This window comes from Kogia breviceps, chromosome 18 (genome assembly GCF_026419965.1).
Source record: "Kogia breviceps isolate mKogBre1 chromosome 18, mKogBre1 haplotype 1, whole genome shotgun sequence".
NCBI lineage: Eukaryota > Metazoa > Chordata > Mammalia > Artiodactyla > Physeteridae > Kogia > Kogia breviceps.
Genome location: NC_081327.1, coordinates 55,224,501 through 55,242,512, shown reverse-complemented (window position 1 = coordinate 55,242,512; position 18,012 = coordinate 55,224,501). Strand labels below are relative to the sequence as shown.

The 18,012-nt window shown below is 38.8% G+C and overlaps 1 protein-coding gene across 2 annotated transcripts in view; it reads left to right on the top strand.

Moving 5' to 3' along the window:
- GINS2 (GINS complex subunit 2) overlaps positions 1-18,012 on the top strand; it is a 47,371-nt gene that overhangs the window by 1,814 nt on the left and 27,545 nt on the right. The window lies entirely within an intron of this gene.

Sequence of the window (18,012 nt, the reverse complement as noted above, 5' to 3'; positions counted from 1 at the left end):
GTAGTTTTTTTTTTTTTGCGGTATGCGGGCCTCTCACTGTTGTGGCCTCTCGCGTTGCGGAGCACAGGCTCCGGACGCGCAGGCCTAGCGGCCATGGCTCACGGGCGTAGTTGCTCCGCGGCATGTGGGATCTTCCCGGACCAGGGCACGAACCCGTGTCTCCTGCATCGGCAGGCGGATTCTCAACCACTGCGCCACCAGGGAAGCCCTCATTGTAGTTTTGATTTGCATTTCTCTAATGATTAGAGATGTTGAGCATCTTCTCATGTGCCTGTGGACGTGTGTATGTTTTCTTTGGAAAAAAGGCTGTTTAGGTCTCCTGTCTCTTTTTTGATGGTTTTTTTTTTTTTTTTTTTTTTTTTTTTTTTTTTTTTTATACTGACCTGCATGAGATCTTTCTAAATTTTGGAGATTAATCTTTTGTTGGTCATATCATTTGCAAATATTTTCGCCCATTCTGTGGGTTGTCTTTTCATTTTGTATATGGTTTTCTTTGCTTTGCAAAAGCTTTTGAGTTTAAAGAGGTCCTGTTTGTTTATTTTTATTTTTGTTTTTAAGTTTTATTTTATATTGGATTATAGTTGATTAACAATGTTGTGTTTGGGACTTCGCTGGTGGCGCAGTGGTTAAGAATCCACCTACCAGGGCTTCCCTGGTGGCGCAGTGGTTGAGAGTCTGCCTGCCGATGCAGGGGACACGGGTTCGTGCCCCGGTCCGGGAAGATCCCACATGCCGCGGAGCGGCTGGGCCCATGAGCCATGGCCGCTGAGCCTGCGCGTCCGGAGCCTGTGCTCTGCAACAGGAGAGGCCACAACAGTGAGAGGCCTGCGTACTGCAAAACACACACACACACACACACACACACACACACACACACACAAAAAAAAAAAAAAAACCCACAAAAGAATCCACCTGCCAGTGCAAGGGACATGGTTCGAGCCCTGGTCCGGGAAGATCCCACATGCTGTGGAGCAACTAAGCCCGTGGACCATAGCTACTGAGCCTGCATTCTAGAGCCCACAAGCCACAACTACTGAGCCCACGTGCCACAACTACTGAAGCCCATGCACCTAGAGCCCGTGCTCGGCAACAAGAGAAACCACTGCAATGAGAAGCCGGTGCTCAGTAACAAAGACCCAATGCAGCCAAATAAATAAACAAAACAAAACAATGTTGTGTTAGTTCCAGGTGTACAGCAAAGTGATTCAGTTTTACATATATATGTATCGGGGGCTTCCCTGGTGGCGCAGTGGTTGAGAGTCCGCCTGCCGATGCAGGGGACACGGGTTCGTGCCCCGGTCCGGGAAGATCCCACGTGCTGCGGAGCGGCTGGGCCCGTGAGCTGTGGCCGCCGAGCCTGCGCGTCCGGAGCCTGTTCTCCACAACAAGAGAGGCCGCAGCAATGAGAGGCCCGCGTACTGCAAAAAAAAAAAAAAAAAACCCATATATATGTATCTATTCTTTTTCAAATTCTTTTTCCCATTTAGATTACTAGGATATTGAGCAGAGTTCCATGTGCTATACAGTAGGTGCTTGTTGGGTATCTATTTTAAATATGGTAGTGTGTATATGTCTATCCCAAACTCCAAATTTATCCCTCCTCTCCACTTCTCCTCTTTGGTAACGATAAGTTTGTTTTCTAAGTCTGTGAGTCTGTTTCTGTTTTGTAAATAAGTTCATTTCTCTCATTTTTTTTAGATTCTCCATATAAATGATATCGTATGATATTTGTCTTTGGCTTACTTTACTTAGTATGTTAATCACCACGTTCATCCACGTTGCTACAAATGGCATTATTTCATTCTTTTTTTATTTTTTTAATTGAAGCATAGGTGTTTTTGTCTTTTTTTTTTCTTTTGTGGTACGCGGGCCTCTCACTGCTGTGGCCTCTCCCATTGCGGAGCACAGGCTCCGGACGCGCAGGCTCAGTGGCCATGGCTCACGGGCCCAGCCACTCCGCGGCATGTGGGATCTTCCCAGACCGGGGCACGAACCCGTGTCCCCTGCATCGGCAGGCGGATTCTCAACCACTGCGCCACCAGGGAAGCCCGGTGATTTTTTTTTTTTTAACATCTTTATTGGAGTAGAATTGCTTTACAATGGTGTGTTAGTTTCTGCTGTATAAAAAAGTGAATCAGCGATACATATACATATATCCCCATATCTCCTCCCTTTTGCGTCTCCCTCCCACCCTTCCTATCCCACGCCTCTAGGTGGTCACAAAGCACTGAGCTGATCTCCCTGTGCTACCATGGGTGATTTACAATGTGCTAATCTGTGCTATACAGCAAAGTGACTCACATATGTACACATATATACATTCCTTTTTTTCCCTAAAGAGTGGTATATTAGATCATTTATTTGTGGCAAGACAGACATTTCCATAGTGCATTTTTTCCCATAATAGAAGCTTTAAATATTCCCTTATTTTCCTTAGAAATTTGATTTTTGCTGGAAATGGACTAGATTTTTCAAGATTTTTAAAAAAAATTTTATTTTTGTTTATTGAAGTATATTTGATTTACAGTGTTGTGCCACTGTCTGCTGTACACCATAGTGACTCATTTATACACATACACTCATTTTTTATATTCTTTTCAATTATGCTTTATTCCAGGATATTGAATATAGTTCCCTGTGCTGTATAGTAGGACCTTGTTGTGTATCCATTCTCTATATAACAGTTTACATCTGCTGACCACAGACTCCTAGTTGATCCCTCCCCCTCACCGCCCTCCCCCTTGGCAACCCCAAGTATGATCTCTTTTGTCTGTGAGTCTGTTTCTGTTTTGTAGATAGGTTCATTTGTGCCATATTTTAGATTTCACATATAACTCGTATCATATGGTATTTGTGTTTCCCTTTTTGGCTTATTTCATTTAGTATGATAATCTCCAGGTCTTTCTGTGTTGCTGCAAATGGCATTATTTCATTCTTTTTAATGGCTGAGTAATACTCCATTGTGTATATGTACCATGTCATCTTTATGCTTTCATATGTTGATGGACATTTAGGTGGCTGACATGTCTGGGCTATTGTAAGCAGCACTGCAGTGAACACTGGGGTGCATGTATCCTTTCAAACCATGGTTTTCTCCAGATATATGCCCAGGAGTGGGATTGCTGGATCATATGGTAGCTCTATTTTTAGTTTTTTAAGGAACCTCCATACTGTTCTCCATAGTGGCTGTACCAATTTACATTCCCACCAACAATGTAGGAGGGTTCCCTTTTCTCCACACCCTCTCCAGTATTTATTGTTTGTAGCGTTTTGGATGATGGCCATTCTGACTGGTGTGAGGTGATATCTCATTGTAGTTTCAACTTGCATTTCTCTAAGAATTAGCGATGCTGAGCATTGTTTCATGTGCCTGTGGGCGTCTGTATGTCTTTTTTGGAGGAGAGTGTATTTAGGTCTTTGCCCGTATTTTTATTGGGTTGTTTGTTTTTTTGGTATTGAGCTACACGACCTGTTTGTAAATTTTGGAGATTAATCTTTTGTTGGTCACATCGTTTGCAAATACTTTCTCCCATTCTGTGGGTTGTCTTCTCGTTTTGTTTATGGTTTCCTTTGCTTGCAGAAGCTTTTGAGTTTAGTGAGGTCCCATTTGTTTATTTTTGTTTTAATTTTTCTTTTACTTTGGAGTTTAATTGATTAACAGCATTGTTATTTTCAGGTGTACAGCAAAGTGTTTCAGTTATACATATATGGGTCTCTCCTCTTTTTCAAATTCTTTTCCCATTTCCGTTATTACAGAATAGTAAGCAGAGTTCCCTGTGTTATACTGTAGGTCCTGTTGGTTATTTATTTGAAATATAATAGTGTGTATATGTCAGTCCCATACTCCCAATTTTTCCTTCTCCTCCACCTTTCCCTTTTGGTAATCGTAACTTTGTTTTCTAAGTCAGTGAGTCTGTTTCTATTTTGTAAATAAGTCCATTTGTATATTTTGTTTTAGATTCTGCATGTAAGTGATATCATGTGACATTTGTCTTTCTGTGTCTGGCTTACTTCACTTAGTATGATCATCTCCAAGTCCATCCATGTTGCTGCAAATGGAATTATTTTATTTGTTCTTAATCGAAGTATTGATGATGTATAATGTTGTGTGCATCTCTGCTGTACAGCAAAGTGACTCTGTGATTCACATATATACATTCTTTTTAAAAAATATTCTTTTCCGTTATGGTTTACCCAGGGATGTTGGATGTAGTTCCCAGTGCTAAACAGTAGGACCTTGTTTTTTATCTGTTCTAAATATGATAGTTTGCATCTACCAACCCCAAACTCCCAGTCCATCCCTCTCTCCCTCCACCCGTCCCGCTTGGCAGCCACCAATCTGATCCTTATGTCTGTGAGTCTGTTTCTGTTATGTAGATAGGTTCATTTGTGCCATATTTTAGATTCCATGTGTAAGTGCTATCACATGGTGTTTGTCTGTCTCTTTATGACTTACTTCACTTAGTATTATACTCTAGTTGCGTCCATGTTGCTGCAAATGGCATTATTTCATTCTTTTTTTATGGCCAAGTAGTATTTCATTGTATATACATACCACATTTTCTTTATGAAGTTGGACATTTAGGTTTCTTCCATGTCTCAGCTATTGTAAGCAGTGCTACCATGAACATAGCGGTGCGTGTATCTTTTTCAGTTATTTTGTCCGGGTATATGCCCAGGAGTTGGATTGTTGGATCATATGGTAGCTCTAGTTTTAGTTTCTGAGGAACCTCCATACTGTTCTCCACAGTGGCTGTACCAGCTTACATTCTCACCAACAGTGTAGGAGGGTTCTCTTTTCTCTGCACCCTCTCCAGCATTTATTGTTTGTGGACTTTTTGCTGATGGCTGTTCTGACTGGTGTGAGATGATATTATAGTTCTGATTTGCATTTATCTAATAATGAGTGATGTTGAGCATCTTCTCATGTGCCTGTGGATGTCTGTATGTTTTCTTGGAGAAAAGGCTGTTTAGGTCTCCTGTCCATTTTTTGATGGGGTTGTTTGCTTTTTTAAAAATTTATTTATTTTTAAAAATTTTTTTATTTTTATTTTTAATTTTTTTTAAACATCTTTATTGGAGTATAACTGTTTTACAATAGTGTGTTATTTTTCCTTTACAACAAAGTGAATCAGTTATACATATACATATGTTCCCATATCTCTTCCCTCTTGCATCACCCTCCCTCCCACCCTCCCTATCCCACCCCTCTAGGTGGTCACAAAGCACAGAGGTGATCTCCCTGTGCTATGCGTGGCAGCTTCCCACTAGCTATCTAATTTACATTTGACAGTGTATATATGTCCCTGCCACTCTCTCACTTCGTCACAGCTTACCCTTCCCCCTCCCCATATCCTCAAGTCCATGCTCTAGTAAGTCTGTGTTTTATTCCTGTTCTACCACTAATCTCTTCATGACATTTTTTTTTTTTTTCTTAGTGTCCATATATATTTGTTAGCATACGGTATTTGTTTTTCTCCTTCTGACTTACTTCACTCTGTATGACAGACTCCAGGTCCATCCACCTCATTATAAATAACTCAGTTTCATTTCTTTTTATGGCTGAGTAATATTCCATTGTATATATGTGCCACATCTTCTTTATCCATTCATCTGTTGATGGACACTTAGGTTGCTTCCATGTCCTGGCTATTGTAAATAGAGCTGCAATGAACATTTTGGTACATGAGTCTTTCCGAATTATGGTTTTCTCAGGGTATATGCCCAGTAGTGGGATTGCTGGGTCGTATGGTAGTTCTATTTGTAGTTTTTTAAGGAACCTCCATACTGTTCTCCATAGCGGCTGTATCAATTTACATTCCCACCAGCAGTGCAAGAGGGTTCCCTTTTCTCCACACCCTCTCCAGCATTTATTGTTTCTAGAGTTTTTGATGATGGTCAATCTGACCGGTGTGAGATGATATCTCATTGTAGTTTTGATTTGCATTTCTCTAATGATGAATGAGGTTGAGCATTCTTTCATGTGTTTGTTAGCAATCTGTATATCTTCTTTGGAGAAATGTCTATTTAGTTCTTCTGCCCATTTTTGGATTGGGTTGTTTGTTTTTTGGTTATTGAGCTGCAGGAGTTGCTTATAAATTTTGGAAATTAATCCTTTGTCAGTTGCTTCATTTGCAAATATTTTCTCCCATTCTGAGGGTTGTCTTTTGGTCTTGTTTATGGTATCCTTTGCTGTGCAAAAGCTTTTAAGTTTCATTAGGTCCCATTTGTTTATTTGTGTTTTTATTTCCATTTCTCTAGGAGATGGGTCAAAAAGGATCTTGCTGTGATTTATGTCGTATAGTGTTCTGCCTGTGTTTTCCTCTAAGAGTTTGATAGTGTCTGGCCTTACATTTAGGTCTTTAACCCATTTTGAGTTTATTCTTGTGTGTGGTGTTAGGGATTGTTCTAATTTCATACTTTTACAGGTAGCTGTCCAGTTTTCCCAGCACCACTTATTGAAGAGGCTGTCTTTTCTCCACTGTATATCCTTCCCTCCTTTATCAAAGATAAGGTGACCATATGGGTGTGGGTTTATCTCTGGGCTCTCTATCCTGTTCCATTGGTCTATATTTCTGTTTTTGTGCCAGTACCATATTGTCTTGATTACTGTAGCCTTGTAGTAGAGTCTGAAGTCAGGGAGCCTAATTCCTCCAGCTCCATTTCTCGTTCTCAAGATTGCTTTTGCTGTTCGGGGTCTTTTGTGTTTCCATACAAATTGTGAAATTTTTGGTTCTAGTTCTGTAAAAAATGCCAGTGGTAATTTGATAGGGGTTGCATTGAATCGGTAGATTGCTTTGGGTAGTAGAGTCATTTTCACAATGTTGATTCTTCCAGTCCAAGAACATGGTATATTTCTCCACCTATTTGTATCTTCTTTAATTTCTTTCATCAGTGTCTTATAGTTTTCTGCATACAAGTCTTTTGTCTCCTTAGGTAGGTTTATTCCTAGATATCTTATTCTTTTTGTTGCAATGGTAAATGGGAGTGTTTTCTTAATTTCACTCTCAGATTTTTCATCATTAGTGTATAAGGATGCCAGAGATTTCTGTGCATTAATTTTGTATCCTGCAACTTTACCAAATTCATTGATTAGCTCTAGTAGTTTTCTGGTAGCATCCTTAGGATTCTCTATGTATAGTATCATGTCATCTGCAAACAGTGACAGCTTTACTTCTTCTTTTCCTATTTGGATTCCTTTTGTTTCTTTTTCTTCTCTGATTGCTGTCGCTAGAACTTCCAAAACTATGTTGAATAAGAGTGGTGAGAGTGGGCAACCTTGTCTTCTTCCTGATCTTAGTGGAAATGGTTTCAGTTTTTCACCATTGAGAACGATGCTAGCTGTGGGTTTGTCATATATGGCCTTTATTATGTTGAGGAAAGTTCCCTGTATGCCTACTTTCTGCAAGGTTTTTATCATAAATGAGTGTTGAATTTTGTCAAAAGCTTTCTCTGCATCTGTTGAGATGATCATATGGGTTTTCTCCTTCAGTTTGTTGATATGGTGTATGACGTTGATTGATTTGCGTATATTGAAGAATCCTTGCATTCCTGGGATAAACCCCACTTGATCATGGTGTATGATCCTTTTAATGTGCTGTTGGATTCTGTTTGCTAATATTTTGTTGAGGATTTTTGCATCTATGTTCATCAGTGATATTGGCCTGTAGTTTTCTTTCCTTGTGACGTCTTTGTCTGGTTTTGGTATCAGGGTGATGGTGGCCTCATAGAATGAGTTTGGGAGTGTTCTCCCTCTACTATCTTTTGGAAGAGTTTGAGAAGGATAGGTGTTAGCTCTTCTCTAAATGTTTGATAGAATTCGCCTGTGAAGCCATCTGGTCCTGGACTTTTGTTTGTTGGAAGATTTTTAATCACAGTTTCAATTTCAGTGCTTGTGATTGGTCTGTTCATATTTTCTATTTCTTCCTGGTTCAGTCTCGGCAGGTTGTGCATTTCTAAGAATTTGTCCATTTCTTCCAGGTTGTCCATTTTATTGGCATACAGTTGCTTGTAGTAATCTCTAATAATCTTTTGTATTTCTGCAGTGTCAGTTGTTACTTCTCCTTTTTCATTTCTAATTCTATTGATTTGAGTCTTCTCCCTTTTATTCTTGATGAGTCTGGCTAATGGTTTATCAATTTTATTTATCTTCTCAAAGAACCAGCTTTTAGTTTTATTGATCTTTGCTGTTGTTTCCTTCATTTCTTTTTCATTTATTTCTGATCTGATCTTTATGATTTCTTTCCTTCTGCTAAATTTGGGGTTTTTTTGTTCTTCTTTCTCTAATTGCTTTAAGTGCAAAGTTAGGTTGTTTATTCGAGATGTTTCCTGTTTCTTAAGGTATGACTGTATTGCTATAAACTTGCCTCTTAGAACTGCTTTTGCTGTATCCCATAGGTTTTGGGTCGTCGTGTCTCCATTGTCATTTGTTTCTAAGTATTTTTTGATTTCCTCTTTGATTTCTTCAGTGATCACATCGTTATTAAGTAGTGTATTGTTTAGCCTCCATGTGTTTGTATTTTTTACAGATCTTTTCCTGTAATTGATATCTAGTCTCATAGCGTTGTGGTCGGAAAAGATACTTGATACGATTTCAATTTTCTTAAATTTGCCAAGGCTAGACTTGTGACCCAATATATGATCGATCCTGGAGAATGTTCCATGAGCACTTGAGAAAAATGTGTATTCTGTTGTTTTTGGATGGAATGTCCTATAAATATCAATTAAGTCCATCTTGTGTAATGTATCATTTAAAGCTTGTGTTTCCTTATTTATTTTCATTTTGGATGATCTGTCCATTGGTGAAAGTGGGGTGTTAAAGTCCCCCATTATAATTGTGTTACTGTCGATTTCCCCTTTTAAGGCTGTTAGTATTTGCCTTATGTATTGAGGTGCTCCTATGTTGGGTGCATAAATATTTACAATTGTTATATCTTCTTCATGGATCGATCCCTTGATCGTTATGTAGTGTCCTTCTTTGTCTCTTGTAATAGTCTTTATTTTAAAGTCTATTTTGTCTGATATGAGAATTGCTACTCCAGCTTTCTTCTGATTTCCATTTGCATGGAATATCTTTTTCCATCCCCTTACTTTCAGTCTGTATGTGTCCCTAGGTCTGAAGTGGGTCTCTTGTAGACAGCATATATATGGGTCTTGTTTTTGTATCCATTCAGCCAGTCTGTGTCTTTTGGTGGGAGCATTTAATCCATTTACATTTAAGGTAATTATCGATATGTATGTTCCTATTACCATTTACTTAATTGTTTCAGGTTGTTCTTGTAGGTCTTTTCCTTCTCTTGTGTTTCTTGCCTAGAGAAGTTCCTTTAGGATTTGTTGTAGAGCTGGTTTGGTGGTGCTGAACTCTCTCAGCTTTTGCTTGTCTGTAAAGGTTTTAATTTCTCCATCAAATCTGAATGAGATCCTTGCTGGGTAGAGTAATCTTGGTTGTAGGTTTTTTTCCTTCTTCACTTTAAATATGTCCTGCCACTCCCTTCTGGCTTGTAGAGTTTCTGCTGAAAGATCAGATGTTAACCTTATGGGGATTCCCTTGTGTGTTATTTGTTGTTTTTCCCTTGCTGCTTTTAATATGTTTTCTTTGTATTTAATTTTTGACAGTTTGATTATTATGTGTCTTGACGTGTTTCTCCTTGGGTTTATCCTGTATGGGACTCTCTGTGCTTCCTGGACTTGATTGACTATTTCCTTTCCTATATTAGGGAAGTTTTCAACTATAATCTCTTCAAATATTTTCTCAGTCCCTTTCTTTTTCTCTTCTTCTTCTGGGACCCCTATAATTCGAATGTTGGTGCGTTTAATGTTGTCCCAGAGGTCTCTGAGACTGTCCTCAGTTCTTTTCATTCTTTTTTCTTTCTTCTGCTCTGCGGTAGTTATTTCCACTATTTTATCTTCCAGGTCACTTATCCGTCCTCTGCCTCAGTTATTCTGCTATTGATCCCATCTAGAGTATTTTTCATTTCATTTATTGTGTTGCTCATCGCTGCTTGCTTCCTATTTATTTCTTTTAGGTCCTTGTTAACTGTTTCTTGCAATTTGTCTATTCTTTTTTTTTTTATTTTTTTTTTAACATCTTTATTGGAATATAATTGTTTTACAATAGTGTGTTAGTTTTTCCTTTACAACCAACTGAATCAGTTATACATATACATATGTTCCCATATCTCTTCCCTCTTGCATCACCCTCTCTCCCACCCTCCCTATCCCACCCCTCTAGGTGGTCACAAAGCACAGAGGTGATCTCCTTGTGCTATGCAGCAGCTTCCCACTAGCTATCTAATTTACATTTGATAGTGTATATATGTCCCTGCCACTCTCTCACTTCGTCACAGCCCACCCTTCCCCCTCCCCATATCCTCAAGTCCATGCTCGAGTAAGTCTGTGTTTTATTCCCATCCTACCACTAATCTCTTCATGATATTTTTTTTCCCTTAGAGTCCATATATATGTGTTAGCATACGGTATTTGTTTTTCTCCTTCTGACTTACTTCACTCTGTATGACAGACTCCAGGTCCATCCACCTCATTATAAATAACTCAGTTTCATTTCTTTTTATGGCTGAGTAATATTCCATTGTATATATGTGCCACATCTTCTTTATCCATTCATCTGTTGATGGACACTTAGGTTGCTTCCATGTCCTGGCTATTGTAAATAGAGCTGCAATGAACATTTTGGTACATGAGTCTTTCCGAATTATGGTTTTCTCAGGGTATATGCCCAGTAGTGGGATTGCTGGGTCGTATGGTAGTTCTATTTGTAGTTTTCTAAGGAACCTCCATACTGTTCTCCATAGCGGCTGTATCAATTTACATTCCCACCAGCAGTGCAAGAGGGTTCCCTTTTCTCCACACCCTCTCCAGCATTTATTGTTTCTAGAGTTTTTGATGATGGCCAATCTGACCGGTGTGAGATGATATCTCATTGTAGTTTTGATTTGCATTTCTCTAATGATGAATGAGGTTGAGCATTCTTTCATGTGTTTGTTGGCAATCTGTATATCTTCTTTGGAGAAATGTCTATTTAGTTCTTCTGCCCATTTTTGGATTGGGTTGTTTGTTTTTTTGTTATTGAGCTGCAGGAGTTGCTTATAAATTTTGGAAATTAATCCTTTGTCAGTTGCTTCATTTGCAAATATTTTCTCCCATTCTGAGGGTTGTCTTTTGGTCTTGTTTATGGTATCCTTTGCTGTGCAAAAGCTTTTAAGTTTCATTAGGTCCCATTTGTTTATTTGTGTTTTTATTTCCATTTCTCTAGGAGATGGGTCAAAAAGGATCTTGCTGTGATTTATGTCGTATAGTGTTCTGCCTGTGTTTTCCTCTAAGAGTTTGATAGTGTCTGTAGTGTCTGGCCTTACATTTAGGTCTTTTTTTTTTTTTTTTTTTTTTTTTTTTTTGCGGTATGCGGGCCTCTCACTGCTGTGGCCTCTCCCGTTGCGGAGCACAGGCTCCGGACGCGCAGGCCTAGCGGCCATGGCTCACGGGCTTAGTTGCTCCGCGGCATGTGGGATCTTCCCGGACCAGGGCACGAACCCGTGTCTCCTGCATCGGCAGGCGGATTCTCAACCACTGCGCCACCAGGGAAGCCCTACATTTAGGTCTTTAACCCATTTTGAGTTTATTTTTGTGTGTGGTGTTAGGGATTGTTCTAATTTCATACTTTTACAGGTAGCTGTCCAGTTTTCCCAGCACCACTTATTGAAGAGGCTGTCTTTTCTCCACTGTATATCCTTCCCTCCTTTATCAAAGATAAGGTGACCATATGGGTGTGGGTTTATCTCTGGGCTCTCTATCCTGTTCCATTGATCTATATTTCTGTTTTTGTGCCAGTACCATATTGTCTTGATTACTGTAGCCTTGTAGTAGAGTCTGAAGTCAGGGAGCCTAATTCCTCCAGCTCCATTTCTCGTTCTCAAGATTGCTTTTGCTGTTCGGGGTCTTTTGTGTTTCCGTACAAATTGTGAAATTTTTGGTTCTAGTTCTGTAAAAAATGCCAGTGGTAATTTGATAGGGATTGCATTGAATCGGTAGATTGCTTTGGGTAGTAGAGTCATTTTCACAATGTTGATTCTTCCAGTCCAAGAACATGGTATATTTCTCCACCTATTTGTATCATCTTTAATTTCTTTCATCAGTGTCTTATAGTTTTCTGCATACAAGTCTTTTGTCTCCTTAGGTAGGTTTATTCCTAGATATCTTATTCTTTTTGTTGCAATGGTAAATGGGAGTGTTTTCTTAATTTCACTCTCAGATTTTTCATCATTAGTGTATAAGGATGCCAGAGATTTCTGTGCATTAATTTTGTATCCTGCAACTTTACCAAATTCATTGATTAGCTCTAGTAGTTTTCTGGTAGCATCCTTAGGATTCTCTATGTATAGTATCATGTCATCTGCAAACAGTGACAGCTTTACTTCTTCTTTTCCTATTTGGATTCCTTTTATTTCTTTTTTCTTCTCTGATTGCTGTCGCTAGAACTTCCAAAACTATGTTGAATAAGAGTGGTGAGAGTGGGCAACCTTGTCTTCTTCCTGATCTTAGTGGAAATGGTTTCAGTTTTTCACCATTGAGAACGATGCTAGCTGTGGGTTTGTCATATATGGCCTTTATTATGTTGAGGAAAGTTCCCTGTATGCCTACTTTCTGCAAGGCTTTTATCATAAATGAGTGTTGAATTTTGTCACAAGCTTTCTCTGCATCTATTGAGATGATCATATGGTTTTTCTCCTTCAGTTTGTTGATATGGTGTATGACGTTGATTGATTTGCGTATATTGAAGAATCCTTGCATTCCTGGGATAAACCCCACTTGATCATGGTGTATGATCCTTTTAATGTGCTGTTGGATTCTGTTTGCTAATATTTTGTTGAGGATTTTTGCATCTATGTTCATCAGTGATATTGGCCTGTAGTTTTCTTTCCTTGTGACGTCTTTGTCTGGTTTTGGTATCAGGGTGATGTTGGCCTCATAGAATGAGTTTGGGAGTGTTCCTCCCTCTGCTATCTGTTGGAAGAGTTTGAGAAGGATAGGTGTTAGCTCTTCTCTAAATGTTTGATAGAATTCGCCTGTGAAGCCATCTGGTCCTGGACTTTTGTTTGCTGGAAGATTTTTAATCACAGTTTCAATTTCAGTGCTTGTGATTGGTCTGTTCATATTTTCTATTTCTTCCTGGTTCAGTCTCGGCAGGTTGTGCATTTCTAAGAATTTGTCCATTTCTTCCAAGTTGTCCATTTTATTGGCATACAGTTGCTTGTAGTAATCTCTAATAATCTTTTGTATTTCTTTCTTTTTTTTTTTTAACATCTTTATTGGAGTATAATTGTTTTACAATAGTGTGTTAGTTTTTCCTTTACAACCAACTGAATCAGTTATACATATACATATGTTCCCATATCTCTTCCCTCTTGCATCACCCTCTCTCCCACCCTCCCTATCCCACCCCTCTAGGTGGTCACAAAGCACAGAGGTGATCTCCCTGTGCTATGCAGCAGCTTCCCACTAGCTATCTAATTTACATTTGATAGTGTATATATGTCCCTGCCACTCTCTCACTTCGTCACAGCCCACCCTTCCCCCTCCCCATATCCTCAAGTCCATGCTCGAGTAAGTCTGTGTTTTATTCCCATCCTACCACTAATCTCTTCATGATATTTTTTTTCCCTTAGAGTCCATATATATGTGTTAGCATACGGTATTTGTTTTTCTCCTTCTGACTTACTTCACTCTGTATGACAGACTCCAGGTCCATCCACCTCATTATAAATAACTCAGTTTCATTTCTTTTTATGGCTGAGTAATATTCCATTGTATATATGTGCCACATCTTCTTTATCCATTCATCTGTTGATGGACACTTAGGTTGCTTCCATGTCCTGGCTATTGTAAATAGAGCTGCAATGAACATTTTGGTACATGAGTCTTTCCGAATTATGGTTTTCTCAGGGTATATGCCCAGTAGTGGGATTGCTGGGTCGTATGGTAGTTCTATTTGTAGTTTTCTAAGGAACCTCCATACTGTTCTCCATAGCGGCTGTATCAATTTACATTCCCACCAGCAGTGCAAGAGGGTTCCCTTTTCTCCACACCCTCTCCAGCATTTATTGTTTCTAGAGTTTTTGATGATGGTCAATCTGACCGGTGTGAGATGATATCTCATTGTAGTTTTGATTTGCATTTCTCTAATGATGAATGAGGTTGAGCATTCTTTCATGTGTTTGTTGGCAATCTGTATATCTTCTTTGGAGAAATGTCTATTTAGTTCTTCTGCCCATTTTTGGATTGGGTTGTTTGTTTTTTTGTTATTGAGCTGCAGGAGTTGCTTATAAATTTTGGAAATTAATCCTTTGTCAGTTGCTTCATTTGCAAATATTTTCTCCCATTCTGAGGGTTGTCTTTTGGTCTTGTTTATGGTATCCTTTGCTGTGCAAAAGCTTTTAAGTTTCATTAGGTCCCATTTGTTTATTTGTGTTTTTATTTCCATTTCTCTAGGAGATGGGTCAAAAAGGATCTTGCTGTGATTTATGTCGTATAGTGTTCTGCCTGTGTTTTCCTCTAAGAGTTTGATAGTGTCTGTAGTGTCTGGCCTTACATTTAGGTCTTTTTTTTTTTTTTTTTTTTTTTTTTTTTGCGGTATGCGGGCCTCTCACTGCTGTGGCCTCTCCCGTTGCGGAGCACAGGCTCCGGACGCGCAGGCCTAGCGGCCATGGCTCACGGGCTTAGTTGCTCCGCGGCATGTGGGATCTTCCCGGACCAGGGCACGAACCCGTGTCTCCTGCATCGGCAGGCGGATTCTCAACCACTGCGCCACCAGGGAAGCCCTACATTTAGGTCTTTAACCCATTTTGAGTTTATTTTTGTGTGTGGTGTTAGGGATTGTTCTAATTTCATACTTTTACAGGTAGCTGTCCAGTTTTCCCAGCACCACTTATTGAAGAGGCTGTCTTTTCTCCACTGTATATCCTTCCCTCCTTTATCAAAGATAAGGTGACCATATGGGTGTGGGTTTATCTCTGGGCTCTCTATCCTGTTCCATTGATCTATATTTCTGTTTTTGTGCCAGTACCATATTGTCTTGATTACTGTAGCCTTGTAGTAGAGTCTGAAGTCAGGGAGCCTAATTCCTCCAGCTCCATTTCTCGTTCTCAAGATTGCTTTTGCTGTTCGGGGTCTTTTGTGTTTCCGTACAAATTGTGAAATTTTTGGTTCTAGTTCTGTAAAAAATGCCAGTGGTAATTTGATAGGGATTGCATTGAATCGGTAGATTGCTTTGGGTAGTAGAGTCATTTTCACAATGTTGATTCTTCCAGTCCAAGAACATGGTATATTTCTCCACCTATTTGTATCATCTTTAATTTCTTTCATCAGTGTCTTATAGTTTTCTGCATACAAGTCTTTTGTCTCCTTAGGTAGGTTTATTCCTAGATATCTTATTCTTTTTGTTGCAGTGGTAAATGGGAGTGTTTTCTTAATTTCACTCTCAGATTTTTCATCATTAGTGTATAAGGATGCCAGAGATTTCTGTGCATTAATTTTGTATCCTGCAACTTTACCAAATTCATTGATTAGCTCTAGTAGTTTTCTGGTAGCATCCTTAGGATTCTCTATGTATAGTATCATGTCATCTGCAAACAGTGACAGCTTTACTTCTTCTTTTCCTATTTGGATTCCTTTTGTTTCTTTTTCTTCTTTGATTGCTGTCGCTAGAACTTCCAAAACTATGTTGAATAAGAGTGGTGAGAGTGGGCAACCTTGTCTTGTTCCTGATCTTAGTGGAAATGGTTTCAGTTTTTCACCATTGAGAACGATGCTAGCTGTGGGTTTGTCATATATGGCCTTTATTATGTTGAGGAAAGTTCCCTGTATGCCTACTTTCTGCAAGGTTTTTATCATAAATGAGTGTTGAATTTTGTCACAAGCTTTCTCTGCATCTATTGAGATGATCATATGGTTTTTCTCCTTCAGTTTGTTGATATGGTGTATGATGTTGATTGATTTGCGTATATTGAAGAATCCTTGCATTCCTGGGATAAACCCCACTTGATCATGGTGTATGATCCTTTTAATGTGCTGTTGGATTCTGTTTGCTAATATTTTGTTGAGGATTTTTGCATCTATGTTCATCAGTGATATTGGCCTGTAGTTTTCTTTCTTTGTGACGTCTTTGTCTGGTTTTGGTATCAGGGTGATGTTGGCCTCATAGAATGAGTTTGGGAGCGTTCCTCCCTCTGCTATCTGTTGGAAGAGTTTGAGAAGGATAGGTGTTAGCTCTTCTCTAAATGTTTGATAGAATTCGCCTGTGAAGCCATCTGGTCCTCGGCCTTTGTTTGTTGGAAGATTTTTAATCACAGTTTCAATTTCATTGCTTGTGATTGGTCTGTTCATATTTTCTATTTCTTCCTGGTTCAGTCTCGGCAGGTTGTGCATTTCTAAGAATTTGTCCATTTCTTCCAAGTTGTCCATTTTATTGGCATACAGTTGCTTGTAGCAATCTCTAATAATCTTTTGTATTTCTGCAGTGTCAGTTGTTACTTCTCCTTTTTCATTTCTAATTCTATTGATTTGAGTCTTCTCCCTTTTATTCTTGATGAGTCTGGCTAATGGTTTATCAATTTTATTTATCTTCTCAAAGAACCAGCTTTTAGTTTTATTGATCTTTGCTGTTGTTTCCTTCATTTCTTTTTCATTTATTTCTGATCTGATCTTTATGATTTCTTTCCTTCTGCTAAATTTGGGGTTTTTTTGTTCTTCTTTCTCTAATTGCTTTAAGTGCAAAGTTAGGTTGTTTATTCGAGATGTTTCCTGTTTCTTAAGGTATGACTGTATTGCTATAAACTTGCCTCTTAGAACTGCTTTTGCTGTATCCCATAGGTTTTGGGTCGTCGTGTCTCCATTGTCATTTGTTTCTAAGTATTTTTTGATTTCCTCTTTGATTTCTTCAGTGATCACTTCGTTATTAAGTAGTGTATTGTTTAGCCTCCATGTGTTTGTATTTTTTACAGATCTTTTCCTGTAATTGATATCTAGTCTCATAGCGTTGTGGTCGGAAAAGATACTTGATACGATTTCAATTTTCTTAAATTTGCCAAGGCTAGACTTGTGACCCAATATATGATCGATCCTGGAGAATGTTCCATGAGCACTTGAGAAAAATGTGTATTCTGTTGTTTTTGGATGGAATGTCCTATAAATATCAATTAAGTCCATCTTGTGTAATGTATCATTTAAAGCTTGTGTTTCCTTATTTATTTTCATTTTGGATGATCTGTCCATTGGTGAAAGTGGGGTGTTAAAGTCCCCCATTATAATTGTGTTACTGTCGATTTCCCCTTTTAAGGCTGTTAGTATTTGCCTTATGTATTGAGGTGCTCCTATGTTGGGTGCATAAATATTTACAATTGTTATATCTTCTTCATGGATCGATCCCTTGATCGTTATGTAGTGTCCTTCTTTGTCTCTTGTAATAGTCTTTATTTTAAAGTCTATTTTGTCTGATATGAGAATTGCTACTCCAGCTTTCTTCTGATTTCCATTTGCATGGAATATCTTTTTCCATCCCCTTACTTTCAGTCTGTATGTGTCCCTAGGTCTGAAGTGGGTCTCTTGTAGACAGCATATATATGGGTCTTGTTTTTGTATCCATTCAGCCAGTCTGTGTCTTTTGGTGGGAGCATTTAATCCATTTACATTTAAGGTAATTATCGATATGTATGTTCCTATTACCATTTACTTAATTGTTTCAGGTTGTTCTTGTAGGTCTTTTCCTTCTCTTGTGTTTCTTGCCTAGAGAAGTTCCTTAAGGATTTGTTGTAGAGCTGGTTTGGTGGTGCTGAACTCTCTCAGCTTTTGCTTGTCTGTAAAGGTTTTAATTTCTCCATCAAATCTGAATGAGATCCTTGCTGGGTAGAGTAATCTTGGTTGTAGGTTTTTTTCCTTCTTCACTTTAAATATGTCCTGCCACTCCCTTCTGGCTTGTAGAGTTTCTGCTGAAAGATCAGATGT